This window comes from Protopterus annectens, chromosome 11.part0 (genome assembly GCF_019279795.1).
Source record: "Protopterus annectens isolate FY-2018-M chromosome 11.part0, PAN1.0, whole genome shotgun sequence".
In the NCBI taxonomy this organism is placed as follows: Eukaryota; Metazoa; Chordata; order Ceratodontiformes; family Protopteridae; genus Protopterus; species Protopterus annectens.
In genome coordinates, this window is record NC_056745.1 from 1,411,749,959 (window position 1) to 1,411,766,750 (window position 16,792).

Genomic DNA, 16,792 nt, shown 5'->3' on the forward strand with positions numbered 1-16,792 from the left:
ATACAAAGTCACATGCACATTATACCAAAATTTTGGCATGCATATACATGCATGCATAAGTGCATACACACACACACACACACACACACACACACACACACACACACACGTGAGTGTGTGTGTGTGTGTGTGTGTGTGTGTGTGTGTGTGTGTGTGTGTGTGCAGTTTTAAGGCCTTCCATTTTTCACAATTATAAAATTGCTCCAGCACTTTAATTATGTAAAGCATCACTACAGCATTTGCATGTTATTGTTGTGTTTTATCATGATTTTATTAAGTAAGGTTTGTATTGCCTTTTTTAATTGTAACTACCATATTCAATCTATTGAAATGATGACTGTACATCAGAGTGGTTGACAGTGAAGCTTCATGTCAACCAGGTTATGGGGGAAACAAACGTATGACATGAACAAAATAAGACCTTATATAAATGTTGTTGGATTAAATTAATTTTAGTGGATGAGGATTTGTCACTGATGTCTACTATGTGCTAAAAAATAGCAAAGTAGGTAAGATTCTCTTCTTAATGAAGATGTTTGGCAGCTCAGGCCACTTGTGACAAACTGAGAAATAGCCTGATGTAACAAGAGTAATTGTATCAAAATGTAATAACTTGATGACTTAACCTCTATACAAATCTATGTAAGTACTTTTATATACACTCTTGCACAATTTACTTGTAGAACAACTGATTCATGTTACTAAAGGACATCTGATACCTTTATGTTCTACATACTGCATACTTAATTTATAAACATTCAGAATAAACACATCTTTTTTATGTAGTTTCAACATCTTTTGTCCAAACATCCACACTATTTAGTTAATACCTTAAAATGTTCCTGATCTGAATTAATTAAAAAAGTGCCAATTTTCTTCTTAATAAATACATTAATAATGCCTAAATATGAATGCTCAGCAGTTTTCCAGTTTCAGTGTAGCATCCCATACACTTGCCTTCTGACAATAAATCATTGCTTCTCCATGCAAAAATGTTTAACAGATAAATGTATGATTATGCATTTAAGTTTCACCTATATGATGAGCTGATGAGTGCTGACAGCCGCGTGTAATACCTTTAAGCTATGTGTTTCGTTTACAGTGTCTAATCAGTATGAACATCTTGATGCCTCTGTTTTTGCAGCTGCCACAGTGATAATCAACTCCTTAATACAGAAAAAAACTTTCATTGTCCCCCTGGAATATCTTTCAGTATTTCATTTTCTGCAGGATATCAAAAAGCTTTAATTAATATGCATTTGACTGTCATCTTGTTAATGACAGCACAGTTGTGATATCTAGCACTGCTCTTTTGACTTTCTAACCTCTGCGGTGCTACAAAAGTTGTTTACCTAAGCAGTACTTGCCAGCCAAATTCACTTTAATCTGAGTGTCATAGCTTCACTGATGACCCCCTTATAACAGGAAATAGATCTGCATATAAACAGGTTTTCAAGGTTAGGCAAGCATTACTTTGCGACTAATTGACTTGAATAAAGTGGTGTGTAAGTGGGGAGTGACAGAATCAAACCTGGAGTAGAAGATGAAGATCATTAACAGCTCATATCCTTAACCATTTATGTGCCGTTGTCAGTGAAGCAGCAAGCTACTTAAAAAGGCAGGGCAAGGTGTGAAAGCAAGGTGGAACACAGCTGACCACTTTTAACTAACTCTTTTATGAAAGTGGATATTTGTTCCGGAATATATCAAAATATGTTACCACCTGCCCTTGTTACGAATTCACTGCAGTGACATCTGATTTTTGTATTGTTATTCTCTGGAAAACAAACACATGAATATTGTTGACATTTAAAATAAAAGAAAAGAGTCAAAGACCAATGATTTTTGATTCATATGAACGTAAATATATATCTAATACTAGTGTTTCTGTTCTGCAGAAAGCAATTACTGGATGGTTGTTAACATTGTAGATGTATAGAAACAGATCCAGTACACAAATAAGATGAGAACTTCCAGCTCTCAAGAGAGAAATGATAAATAGTTGCGATGACTAAGTTGAGTTGTACATGCAGTCTATCATATTAAATGATTATGTTTACTAAATACGGTTCTCTGTGGTCTTACTTGGTACTTTATATAACATGACAAACACATGCTAAAAGATGTTTGCTCTAAAAAGTATATGTCATTTATCAAACCAAAATACATACAGATTAATCCACGGAGGGTAGTATATACTGCATTTGTTTCTCTGGAAATGAAGGCAGCTGATGTTGAACAAACATTATTTGAAAAAGAAAAGGGATTTAGTGAGTAATTCAATGGATGGAATCCTTTGCTATCACAACAGTGGCCATAATGTTCAGACTACTTGGCATCTAAAGAAGAGTTATTTCCAGTACATACAATATATCACTTTAACAACAATACCAGGGTCCTGTGAAAAGAAAATCCTGTAGTTCACTTCAGAAATCTGTCTCCTTCTGCTAGCATACTGACCAAGAGTGGAGAAGTATAAAATTACATAAAACAAATTCTTTTTTATCCTGACCAAACTGAGAAAGACATGAAAGCATTGCAGTGTTTGCAGCGTAAACACATGGCTGAAGGTACGGAGGTAGGATGTACACTTAAAACACTATAACGACAATAACAACAACAAAAACATGCTATTTAAGTGTTTTATGCATGTTAATGTTTTATTCCAATTAAGTCTTAGTGATTATACAAGAGAAAGAAAGAGCTCAATAAGCCCATTTCCTGACCGACATTTTTTATAAAGGTGAGTCATAGTCTGGGAGCTATAACATAATTGTCACCAATCTTGTTTTATTTAGCTATAAACTTGGAATACAAGCTTGTTTGTAATAGCCAATGACATGATTCAGTAGGTGCCAGGCAGGCGCCACTATATATATAGATATAAAGTTAGGTACTGTGCTAGCACTCCACGGATTCACTTGCATCTTAGTAGATGTCTTACGATGTAACATTCTATACAGTATGCTAAAAGCAGTGGCTATACAGCTACAGGTACTGGTCAAAGACTGGGTTTGATACAAGTAACAGTCTTGTAGAGATTATAAAAGTGCTTATTGACTTACTGGTACAAGCCTTGTAGCATCTGCTCATGGCAAAAACAATTTACCAGCGCTTTATAACTAGTCTGCAGTGTAACATGCATCGGGTATCCTTCTGACTGTAGCTATAGTTTTGAGCATGCTCTTCCAGTTTTTATACTTTCAGTTTGGCAGAACTTAGCACGTCGATCTCATTATTGTCGATCTCAAAGTCTCTAGTTGCTAGTGCTTGTGATACCCATTTTAGCGGTGGAACACCACTTAAATACTCCCTGTCTCAAACCTCAACCCACCTCCAAGAAAGGCTCGCAACTCGAATGGACTGCTGAGTTTAACATTCAAAGCATCCTGCAGTCCTATCTTTATTTTAATTGCTTTAATCAAAAGGAAAAATGAACACCACTTAAATACTCCCTGTCTCAAACCTCACCCCACCCCCAAGAAAGGCTCGCAACAAGAACGGACTGCTGAGTTTAACATTCAAAGCATCATACAGTCCTGTCTTTATTTTTATTGCTTTAATCAAAAGGAAAAAGGAACACCACTTAAATACTCCCTGTCTCAAACCTCAACCATCCCCCAAGAAAGGCTCGCAATGCGAACGGACTGCTGAATTTAACATTCAAAGCATCCTGCAGTCCTATCTTTATTTTAGTTGCTTTAATCAAAAGGAAAAAGGTTAATATTGTTTTCATAATATCCTAAAATAAGCCAGCAAATAGCAAATAGTAGTGTAGTGATTCCGCTCTGGAGCTCACAGCACTAGCATTACCGGATTTAGGATTCCCTGTACAACTCCCCAATCTGGAGCTAATATAGGGACTAATAAGCGTAATGTTTAAAGGAAAACAGGGACTCTGAAATCAGCCTACTTACTTTTGTATTTCCTGTTCTCCCTTGAATAGTGCTCACAGATTGTTTCTGCAGTCCCATGGTATCTGGTTGGGACCGCGAGGCAACAGCAGCACCAGTCAGGACCCTATTCTTACATAAATATCTCAAGTACGGAAGTGAGGTTATTTAAATCCATTACGTCGTGCCATTTTTTTGTAAAGTCCCTAGTTGCTAGTGCTTGTGATACCTATTTTTGTGATGGTAAGACCTTTTATCGACAAATCTACAGAACTGATTGATTGAATTGTACAATTGTTTTCTGGTTTAAAATGTTTTAAGCTGTAGTGTTTAACTGATTTCTTACAGTTTGTTTCTTTTAAACAAAAGTGCAATTGTATGGCAAATTGTCTGTATGTCTGCATACTATGCTAATTGTAGTGCCAGATAGCTTCCTCAAACAGTGTATATTTACTTAAAAGGTTAAGCTCCAAAGCTTAAAGGCTACGTTACCTGTAAATATAAGGAAATAGAGTATAAATCCTGCTTATTTCGATAGCTGCATGTCTGTATAACAGGGATATGTTTAGCATGTGGCCTCTAAGCCTTAATACACAGTGTTAGCATGGTCCACAAACTAAAGTGACATACTGGATTGATGTTTTAGCATTGTATACTAGGAAATAAGGAGAGAAAAGGACCTTAGTTTCTTAGAAATGAAGGCTTAATTAACTTAAGGGATATTAAAGCTTCTTAGGAATGTTACAGTGGTTTTCTGGTGACACAGAGAAGCACAAATGTATTTTCATTCTAAATGATTTTCAATCGAAATGATATTTTCTGCAATGTTATGGATGTTTAACTATGTTACACTGTTTTTCTCTGCATTGTATATCCTTTTTTTCTCTCATCACTGCTCTGCAGTATATGTCTTCACAAAGGACTACTAGCCAATCGTAAACAATATTTTCTTTTTTCCCCTCTTTTCACTATAGGAACACTACTTAAATACTCCCTGTCTCAAACCTCAACCCACCCCCAAGAAAGGCTCACAATGTGAACAGACTGCTGAGTTTAACATTCAAAGCATCATGCAGGCCTATCTTTATTTTAGTTGCTTTAATCAAAAGGAAAAAGGTTAATATTGTTTTCATAATATCCCAAAATAAGCCAGCAAATAACAGTGTAGTGATTCCGCTCGAGAGCTCGCAGCACTAGCATTACCGGATTTAGGATTCCCTGTACAAATCCCCAATCTGGAGGTAATATAGGGACTAATAAATGTACTGTTTAAAGGAAAACAGGGGACTCTGAAATCAGCCTACTTACTTTTGTATTTCCTGCTCTCCCCTGAATAGTGCTCACAGATTGTTTCTGCAGTCCCGTAGCATCTGGTTAGGCCCTGCTCCATTCGCCTCAGTCCGCTCGGCTTACTCCACCCCCCTACCCTACCCCCATTTCCCACCCACCCCCACTACATCTACACTTATCCCAACCCATATCACCTGACCAGTCTTTACTCCAATCATCCACTGACCTACATCTAGCCAATTCACAACTACTAATTACATTCAACATACACAATTGACACACAGAATAGTATACTGTTACATAACCATACCTCTCCCACCCTTTAATTCACACCACTACTTATACCCAAACAACACTTACACATTATGCATATCATACTAACATCTCTCTTTTTAACCCTCACAACCCTCTTCTAAACACACATCAGACCTACTTATCATTAAACTCAACTCTAGGAGTATATCTAACAAACTTCTCCACATTCATACATTCATAAGTCACTGTTCCCCAGACATTCTAACCATAAAAGAAACCTGGCTAAATCCTGGCACCCAAAGTGAAGAAATTCTCCCTCCAGGATATAATATTCTAAGACTAGATAGACTAGGTAAAAATGGAGAGGGTGTTGCAATTCCCTATAAAAACACACTTTCTCTCCAACCTCTACAAACCCCACTACCCAAATTTAATAATGCTGAAACCTTAGGCACTGTTTTACTCCTGAATAAGAATAAAAGTATCAACATTCACTGTGCCTACATCCATCCAGGCAACTACTCTTTAACAATTAAAGAATTGTTACAATGGACTAACCTCCCACAAGAGACCATCCTATTAGGAGACCTTAATATTGATTGTCTGGCATGCAATTCCAAAAAACCCACTATCCATATCAATTGTTATAGTTTCTCCTAATTCATAGCTGAACACAGCAGAGTAGATAAAAAATCCTAAAAGAAATCTATACTTGACTGGACACTGGTAAACTGCCCTGAACATAATTACCAAACAGGCTGTCTACCAGATGGGCTCAGTGATCACCTACCCACATTCCTCCTAAGAAAATGCTCTAATATACCCAAGCCCAAAGTATATAAACAAATTACGGATGACCGCAATGTAAACCAGGAGGACCTTAACAGTACCTTAAAGAAATGCAACTGGGAACCACTATGTACCCTAGAATTAGATCAAGCTATCAACTACTTCAGTAGTACTCTTACTAATATCCTTAACTTAATAGCCCCCATAAGGAAAATTAGAGTCAAAGTAAACTATGCACCATGGCTAGGAAGGTTAACTAGAGCCTTACTAAAGTCTAGAGATAAGGCATGGAAAATCTGGAAAAAGGAAAACACTAGTATATCCAGACAAAACTATCAACAACTCAGGAACCATGCTAAAGAACAAACAATGCTAGATAAACAAAACTACTTCTTAGGTATCCAAAATAAACACTACAATCCCCCCACCCCCAAAGTTCTGGCATGCAATTAACTCCCTATTAAAACCTGGTAAAACCACCACACCAGGTCCCACCTGCACTAATAATAGTAACATAGCTTCAGAATTTAATCAACACTTTACTGAATCCATTAAATCACTATCCACCCAACTATCCAAAAATAGCTATTCACCCACACCAAAAACTACCAACATTCCTTCATTTATGCTCTCACCCATTCCAACCTCCAAAATAAAAACACTTCTCCTGAAACTAAAACCTACTACTCTTGCAACCAATGGAATACCAGCTAACTTCTTAAAACTAGCCGCTGACTCCTTATCCTACCCAGTCTCTACCCTTGTCAACTGCTCCATCCAGGAAGCCTATTTCCCGTAACAATGGAAAATATCATATATTATTCCCCTTCATAAAGGTGGCAATTCCTTTGATTTCTCTATCGCCCCATTGCCATCCTGTCTCCCTTATCTAAGATACTAGAGAAGTGCATTCACTTTCAGGTCATGGACTTCCTAAATACAAACAATCTACTGTCCAGCACACAACACGCCTTCCGCCCATATCACAGTACAACTACTACTCTTCTCTCTTTTCCTAATCTAGTTAACCAACATAAAAACAATAATAACTTTTGTATATGCTATATTCCTAGATCTGTCTAAGGCATTCAATATGTTTTTTCACCCCTTACTAATAGATTCATTAACCTCCTTATCCTTTGTCCCTGACGCTATTACCCGGTTCAAAAACTATCAGTCTGACAGACAACAAGCTGTCCAATGGCAAGACACACTATCATCTCTACTACCTACCACCATAGGTGTACCCCAAGGATCGTTATTAGGCTTAGCCAATTATCCCTTATGAGACTCAAACCCTGCACCTTGTGTTTGTAAGGCAAACGCCTTAACCATTAGGCCACCCTCCCAACCTTGTCTTATTGAAACCTATCTGAGCTAAGTATTATCATTGTAGTCAACTGTGGATTAATATGAAAATTTTGTTCTTTGGATATAATGTCTATCCATGACTCAAATGTTCACTAAGATTTTTGTATTCTGTATTCTCTGCATTTCTGTATTCTTTTTGTACTTCTGCATTTTTGTATAAAGTCTTATTTCTTATTATTGTGGAGCTTTTCTCCCCTGGCCTCTGCTGAAAATGGACTTCATCCAGTTGGACTTTCCTGGTAAACAAATGTAAAATAAATAAAATAAATAATGTAGAATCTGGAATAGTCACTGGGACAGAACATGAACAACATTTGCATGTTTCTCCTTTACACTTGAACATTGCTAACCGTCTTTTGGAATCATGACTGCAGTGGACGTTTTCTCATGACTCAGGGCAGCTCTTTGCTCTGAACATAAATTATTTGTGAATCTGTCTCTATAACTGGGAATGTTGAAATAATGCATTTATTTATTTCCATGCAGATGTTTTATATTTTTGTAATGATAGATACAGCAAGCAATGTAACATTTCACTAAAAAAAATGTCTAGATCTCCTTCTAACTATTGCAGAGTTTGACATGTTTTTTTTTATGCTTTTGAATCAATAGACAACTCCACAAATCTTCAGTAAGAGGCTCACCCTTAAACTATATAGTATAAATACAATTGTATGTTTATATTTATCAAAGGTTATGTGTCAGTCTGCTCTGCTGATTAAATTCTCATTTGAAACCTGGTGTCTCAACTACAAACAGTGCCCAGAAATAATGTATATATAATATAATATTATATATAATATAATATGTAATGTATAATAATATATTGTGGGGTATTACAGAAAATAGGTCTCTGATATCAATGGTAACAAAGAAGAGTTTATCATTATACATATTATTATTGATTTTACTTAAAAAATCCCAAGAATCTTTAATAATCCAGGGACATTCTTTTAATACATTCTTCACATACTTTTAATACATTCTTCAATTGACCATCTAAAAACTTGGCGATGAAATATGTTTTTGATGCTTTTGCGTCTACAATCGGTCTTAAAGGGGGTTCAACACAATCTTTATCTTTCTTTGGAATTCCAAAGATTGTTGGTATTTTGGAGCTTTTCACTTCCATGAACTGATGTTCTTCTAGACTTATTTGCCTGTTCAATAATAATTCTTCTAACATAATATCAACCTTCCTGTACAATATATTTTTCTCATTTAAACTGACTGCACAATAAGTGTCTGTGTATAATAAGGGGAACATTTTATCAATATAAGTATTGGTATTCATGATCACAAGCCCACGCCCTTTATCCAGTTTCATCACTCAGATCTCCTTGTTATTACACATTTCCTCCACCAGTCTCATATCTTCCCTATCCATATTATTCACCCTTACTGAGTGCATTCCTTTGACCTTAATAACTTCTGTATATCATTTTCACACATTTTTTCAAACGTTTTCACTGCAGGGTGTGGGGTAGGGTTAAAAAGACTAGCTTTTTTACATACTTCATGATCAGTAGAAGCCAGGTCTGCCCCCTTAAAATGGAAATAAAAATGTAACTTTCTGGTATACAATTTTAAATTAGTTAGCACATCATCCAGCATTGCATTCTTACTAGGAAAAAAAGATAACCCTTTATCAAAAACATCAGCAATCCTGCCATCAAATATAATATCACTATAATTGTATATATTGAAATCACCACATGTATTGCTTAATATGCTGTAAGAAGACTCATTAACCACATTTAATTCATAATTTAATACATTTCCCCCTTCCCTCTGTATGGCATAGATTGTATGTAATTGTAATTGTAATGTCCCGCTCCCTCTCTCCAATTCTTCAGCCACTCGGACCTCCTCCGAGGGGGGTATTCTAAACGGTCTGGGGTAAATTCTCTTTCTTCATCCAAAACATTACCACAATTAATGTTGCCTTGTTCATCGTAATTGTCATTTCTTGCCTGTCTATTTTGTCCCAAAGGGGGCAAGGGATATGCCCTATGTTGTGCATATTCCTTTTCATCCCTGATAAGTTTACTGTCCCTTCTTTTCTTTAAGTCAGTAATATACAAGTCATCTCTTTGAAATAAACTAAAATATTCCTGTTGTTTAGATTCAAACAACAGATCTGAGTGAATATCATTGTCCATTTTATTAATCTTGCCAAGCAAATCAGTCCTTTTTCTATCATTGTCTCTAATGAGACATTCTAGGAGTTTACACCCATGTTTGTTCATAGGTTCATAGGTTCATAGGTTGATACTAGGCTATCTGCCCTAGGGCATTTATAAGCCTAGCCAGAGCCTGTTTGGCTTTCGCCACCCTTTTAGATTAGTTGACTGTTCCTCTGTATAGTAGGTCACAGAAGATAGCCCTTTTAAGGTTAGTTTACTGTGCCTCTGTCTAGCAGGGACACAGAAGTGATCCCAGGGGTAAACCTACAATCTCCCATCCACTCGTCAAGATTTCTCTTGAAGAGGGTTAGTGAGGGGCTCTGTCTAACATGGATTGGGATTTTGTTCCAGAGTGAGGGGAGCCTCTGGGATATGAATCTGCCCCTCCAGCATGTCCTATTTATTTCTGTGATGAGGTTTAAGTCCCTGGAGCATGTAGCTCTAAGGGATTTGGATTTCCTGAGGTGGAGCATGTCCATTAATTCTGGGTTGGACATGGCTTTATACATCAGGCATAGATCGCCTCTGAGTAGGCGGTAAGCAACTGAGTAGAGCTGGAGTTTCTTTAGCCGAACTGCATAGGGCATCTGTATGAGTCCTTTGATCCTCTTGGTGAGGTACTTTTGGGGTCTCTCCAGTTGCTGCAGGTGCCGGGTAAGGCACATCCCAAATGGGGCATTGTACTCAATTATGGGCCTGATGAGTGATGAGTAGAGGGGCACAATGACCTTTCTTGATCTAGATGTGAACCCTTTCGTGATAAGGTGGGCTATATAGAAGGTCTTTCTAACCACTTTGGCAATGTGATTGTTAATGGAGAGATTACTATCTACTTGGGTCCCCAAATCCCTAATTACTTCTTCCGTACTTAATGGATTACCACCTATGTGGTATTTGTGGGCACTTTGTTTTTCTCAAAGTGGATGACTATGCACTTTTTGGCATTTAGCTTTATAGGCCATGGCTCTGGCACCAGTTATCCGTCTCTTTGAGACCCTTTTGGAGGATATTTGTGTCAGCCGGTGAGTCGATTATGGCACCCAGTTTGCAGTCATCTGCAAACTTGGTCAGCCATAGTCCTCTCATGTTAGCCTGTACCTCAGAGAAGTATATACCGAACAAGAGAGGTCCCAGGACTGAGCCTTGTGGGATGCTACTTGTAACTGGTTTAGTGTCTGACATGGCCCCTGCAATTCTGACCATGTGGGTTCTATCCCTGAGCCAGTTTGCAACCCATCTTGTGACATAGGGGTTGATATTTAAGCTGATGAGCTTATTTATGATGCCCGAGTGGGGTATTGTGTCGAAGGCTTTTGCGAGGTCCAGGTAGGCTGTGTGGACTACCTTCCCTTCATCTATGGCCCTGGTAACTGTTTCAAAGAAGTCGACCAGGTTCAAAAGGCAAGATCTGCCCTTAACAAAGCTGAATTGGGATGGATCCAGTGTCTGGAGGTTCCCAATGTCTTTGTTTATGAGTTCCATGATGATACGCTCCATAGCTTTGCAGACCAGACTGGTCAGGCTTATAGTGCAATAGTTTCCGGGGTCCGTTGTGGCACCACCTTTGTGGAGCGGAACCACTGTTGCTGTACACCATTCCTTAGGTACATATCCTGTAGTAAGGCTGAGATTGAACAGTGACTTTATGTGAGGGTTCAGTTCTTCTTGGAGCTCGTGTAAGACACAGCCCAGGACACCGTCCGGTCCCATTGATGCTGTGTTTTTTGCTTTGGAGAGGGCAGCTCTCACCTGTGCATCTGTGATGTCAAGGAGGCTACATTCTGTTGGGATAGACATTTGCTCTTTTGGAAGGGGGGGGGGGGGAGAAGTTTGCACTGAACCTGTCTGCCAGGATGTTGGCAATGACTGTGGGTTCAGTGTATTTTTTGTCATTTTGCACTATCTCAGAGCATATCTGGGAGTTGCCACCCAGATTCCTGACATAACTAAAGAGGGCCTTGTGATTATCTTTAGTGTCTTGTGCAATTTTTCTTTCAAAGCTGGCCTTAGATGATTTTATGAGGGATCGTAGTTTCTTGCTAGTACTGATCAGAGATGCCTTCCCTTTTTGGGATTTTGCTCTATCATGTAGTAGCTTCCTTCTTCTGTTGTATAGCTTATTTATGGCCGGGGTCCAACAGACAGGTCTCCTGCCTTTGGAGGAGTGAGTCTTGGTTTTATTTGGGCTAGCACGATCCATGTATTCCTGTAGGTATCCATAGAATGTGTTTGTAAAGGATTCTGTGGTTTGGGCAGTATTTTCCACTGGCCCGGGGGCTTTGAAGGATTCCACCTCGGTTTTGAGAAGTGTGAAGTTTGCTATTGAGAAATTCTTCACCGTGGTTTCCTTGGCTGGGGGTGGGGATAGGATATGGATGTCCAGTGAGATGAATTTATGGTCTGATCTTACCAATGAGGGGTATACCTCTGGTGTGGAACATAGAGTCCCCATGTTGGTGATGACTAGGTCCAATATGTTTTCCCCACTTGTGGGAGTGATGACCAGTTGTTCCATAGAATTTGAGTTTATAAATTCTAGGAATTGTTGGGCGAGGGTGTTGGGGCATGAGTAGTTTTCCCAGTCAAGATTTGGGTAGTTGAAGTCACCCAATATTATGGTGTTTGGAGAGACTTCATATTCTCCAGTGTTCTCAGGAAAGCCGAGTGGGGTTCCTGAGTTTGGGTGGGTGGACTGTAGCAGGCTACAAACTGAAAGGCAGTTTTGCCCACTGTTAGTTGCACATGGATGGTCTCCGATGCTTCGTGCAGTGCCACTAACCTGGAGGTGTGGGTATCTTTGATGAATATGGATACTCCCCCTCCTTTTGTGGTTCGGTCCGAGTTTTGGGGCTGAAAAGCATGGTATGAGGTATAACCTGGTAGTGCTGGGGTGCTCTCAGGAGCCTTGAACCAGGTTTCTGTTACTGCACAGATATCAATATTCTCCATACTGAGGAGAGCCTCTAGTGCATGCATCTTGAGGTTTAGACTTCTGGCATTGAGCAGCATTACCCTTAGTTTTTTTCCTTGTGTTGTCTGTGGAGGTGGGTGTGTCTTTTGTGCCTTGCCTAAAAAAGGCACTATGGGGGTGGCAAGAGCCTTAGCCAGTATTCGAAAGCCCAGGGGTGACAGGTGCAAGCCGTCCCTAGCAAAGCAACGTGGCTTGTCAAGCATGTCATCCCAGGCTGACAGACACTGGATCCCCTTTGAATGACACCAATACTTTAGCCAATTGTTAAAATTGATCATTTTGTCTTTATACTACGGCATCATTCTTGGTGACGGCAAGATGCTACACAAGGTCAGGGTCATACCGGCCTGGGCTACATGATCAGAGAGCTCTTTTATGTCTCTTTTCATGTAGTCCAGGGAGGTACATCTCAGGTCATTCACAACAGCATGGACAATGATGGAGTCATATTTGTACTTGCTTTGGAGTGACCTGAGTGCTTGTGTTATGTGGCGGATCCTGGCACCCAACAGGCAGCTTACAGTGACCTTCTCCTTGTTCAGTCTGGTGAGTGGGACGTCAGTGTGTCCGACAATAGAGTCACCTATTACAAGTGTATTAGGTGTGTTGTTTAGCCTTAAGGGCTGTGACTGTGTGGCACACTGACTTTGTGAAATATGTGATATGTGGGTATTGTTGTGGGGTAGCAGTTGCTTGGATGTCTGCTTTGGAGGTCTCTGCTGCTTTGGCAGATTTTTATTTAGAGCCTCCGAGTATGTTTTTGTGTGTTTATGTGTTTGGTTTGCTGATGCAATAGGTCTATGTGAGACTAGATTTGTGGTGTGTGTGTGGTTACCTTCTCCTCCTGACTGACTGTTAAAAAGCTGTAGTAATTCCACATGTAAAATTGACTCCCTTACCAAACCTGTTGGGAACTTCCACATCTGAAGGCCCCTGGGTACTCGCTCCTTTCATACACATTCCCTCAAGTAGTTGTTTTCGAGTTGTAATTTGTGATAGTCTGAAAGCAACAATTTAAAGTTCTTAATTTGCTCACTTAAATATGTTCAATAATCACGTTGTTTTGGACAGAATTTCATGCAGATGCAAAATGCCATTCTCACTCACCTTCCAGCCATTGACTGAGTGTGTTCCTTCCTTTGTAGGAGGTTCCGCCCCTCCTATTCTCTGAATTTAAGTCTGTATGAAAATCCTGGCTCACTGATTGGCTGGGACTCACTGGTCATTGTCGCTGGGCTGGAATAATGCCAGTAGTACTGTCCTCATCTTTGGAAGTCAAACCACTCAACCTATTTGGTTGAGAAAAGTTCGCATTAGTTGGTTGTTGGGTTAGCTTCTCCATTAGCTGCACCAAGTTACCCACTGTAGAGTTCAGGATGTGTATCGATCTTGCCAAAGAGCAAATAGTAGGTGAATCCGGATCTTCGGCTCCTTCCATTATAAATCCACTCTAAACATGAAACACAAACAAAATATCAAAGAAAGAAAGAAAATATGAAGGAGCCACACCTGGAAACACTGAAATAGGTTTAATTGAGGCCTTTCATTTCATAAGGGAAACTTCATCAGAATAAAAAACACGTAAAACCAACCCAACTTATATCCCTCAATCAATGACAACAGGAAATGTGCATCAAATACTGGCTGCCCCAGAATATGCAGTAGTCCCCATGGCGCCAAAACTCACTGTAGTATATATGTAACACTGCAACACAAACCATCTGAGGAACACAGCAGATGTAGGGGTGCAATGATGGACAACCTGCTAAACAGGTACAGTCAGAGATATGTCCATAACCCTGTCTGTGATGTTATGACTTCTACCCCACTCACTCCATAACTACAAATACATAACAGAAACAACTGTGGACAAGGCCTGTGACTGGACTACAGAAGGACAAAGACACACATATAAGGGGAAGGGGAACCACTGGTAACACAAACAGAATCTGCACACCATAACAATTTGTGCAGTAACATAGGTTCCCTGCAGTGTATGGAGTCAGTAAACAAATGTCTGTCAGTGGTTCATCACATTACTCTATACTGCTCTGAAACTGACATAATAGGAAATCACAGTGCTATGTAGAATATACCATGCATATTATGGAAAACTCTGCTCAGTCCAATGCACTCTGTACCCACACCAGGATATGACTCAGTTAATAAGAATAGCACACAGCCAGGAGATCCCTAACCAGGTTATCACTGAGGTGCTGGACTGTTTACAAGGGTTCAGCAGCCAATCGTCTGTAACACACAAAATCCTGGACCGGAGTACAATTAACTCTGGAATGGAGTCCAACTCTTACTGTTGAAGGTCATACTGGGAATGCTCCTACACTTAGAGAATTACAAGCCATGTGTAAACCCACATCTTACTATACAACTGTGTTGTCCATATAAGTCTTTGCATACAGACAGCTATGTGTACCTTAACCCCACCCCATCAGACAGGATTACCCTCAGCTATCTGGAGGTGGCACATATGTGATAGATCTGCATCTGCTGAGTATGATAGACATACATATATATAGGTAACATATACAAATATATCAATTATAGACAGGCAGAGACAGGGAGATGGAGTGACAGACAGTGACAGATGGACAGAGAGAGAGACAGAGAAAGAGAGTCAGAGAAAGAGAGGCATAGAGAGAGAGAGAGAGAGAGATAGCCTGAAAGGCATCGAGTGATGTCCTGATGCAGACATTTGCACACCAATTGTAACCACTGGCATGTGCCAGTACAAAGGTGAGTTCCACTGTGTAATAGTGAAGTAGAGATTGTAATCTCACATCACCTGCCTTGTGTGTGTGTGTGTGTGTGTGTGTTTCTAGGATAAACATTTTGAAGCCTTTTCCACCCAGTAAACCCCCCATAGCCCTACTTTACAAGGCCTGCTGGTGTCATTCAGCTTAGAAGTGCCTATGGGCACTCCTCAGCCATCTAACCTCTGTGGCACATGTGATAAATGCACAGCACTATAGTACATACAATTAGAAAGGTAAGGGTTCTAATCTCATCAGTGGCAACTGTGTGCATGTGTTTCTAGCTTAAAGCATTTTGAGGCCTTTTCCACCCAGTAAACCCCCCATTGCCCTACTTTATAAGACCTGCTGATGTCATTCACCTTAGAAGCACTGTTGGACAGTCTATAGGTATGTAATCTCTGTGGTGCATGCGATAACGATGTAGCACTATAGTACAGAAAACTAGATTGGTAGAGGTTCTAATTTCAATACTGGTAACTGTGATTGTGTGTGTTTCTAGGTTAAACCATTTGAGGCCCTTTCCACTCATAAACCTCCTATTGCCCTACTTTACAAGGCCAGCTGATGTAATTTACCATACCATTTTGAGGCCCGTTCCACCCTGGTAATGCCCCCATTGCATTACTTCACAGGGCCTGTTCATGTCATCCACCTTAGATCCACGGTTGGACACTTTCTAGGTATATAAGCTCCGTGTCACATGCGATAAGTAGGTGGCACTGCAGTACATACAACTAGGTAGGGAGGGACTTGAATCTTAATACAGTCAATTGTATGGATTTGTGTGTGAAACGTATCCTCTGTGGCTGTTGTGTGTGTTGATTATACCACTTTAAGGCCTGTTGACCCCCTCGGCATAGCATTACTTTAAAGGGCCTGTTGATGTCATCCACCTTAGATGCACCATTTTAAAGTCTACAGGCCATACCACTCATCTGTACAGATGTATGCAGAATGTGCAGATGTTTGCAACATATATATGGTCTGTGTCTCATAACAATGGGGTTTTATGTCACATCAGTGGCAAATCTGTGAAAGTTGATGTCAAAAATAGTGACAGACATGCCAGCTTCAGATGTCATACCCTTCTAAAATGTCATGCTGATGGAAAACCTGTTACCTTATCACGTGCCTATGTTTCTAAAAGAAATGTGTGAGAAGTGTCCCTATACTGGGGGGGGGTTACTCCCACCATTCATGAAGACATTCCCAATATTAATTGCTGTTAAGAGGTTGTGAGTTATATCCCTGGCATATAATAAC

General features: G+C 39.6%; 1 long non-coding RNA gene across 1 annotated transcript in view; it reads right to left on the reverse strand.

The window, feature by feature from the left end:
- Window positions 1-16,792, reverse strand: part of LOC122815872 — a 755,742-nt gene that overhangs the window by 233,219 nt on the left and 505,731 nt on the right. The window contains exons 2-3 of the long non-coding RNA XR_006367008.1: window positions 13,863-14,205; window positions 13,655-13,755 (exon numbers count right to left, since the gene is read on the reverse strand). This is a non-coding gene — a long non-coding RNA (uncharacterized LOC122815872). The remainder of the gene's footprint in view (window positions 1-13,654; window positions 13,756-13,862; window positions 14,206-16,792) is intronic.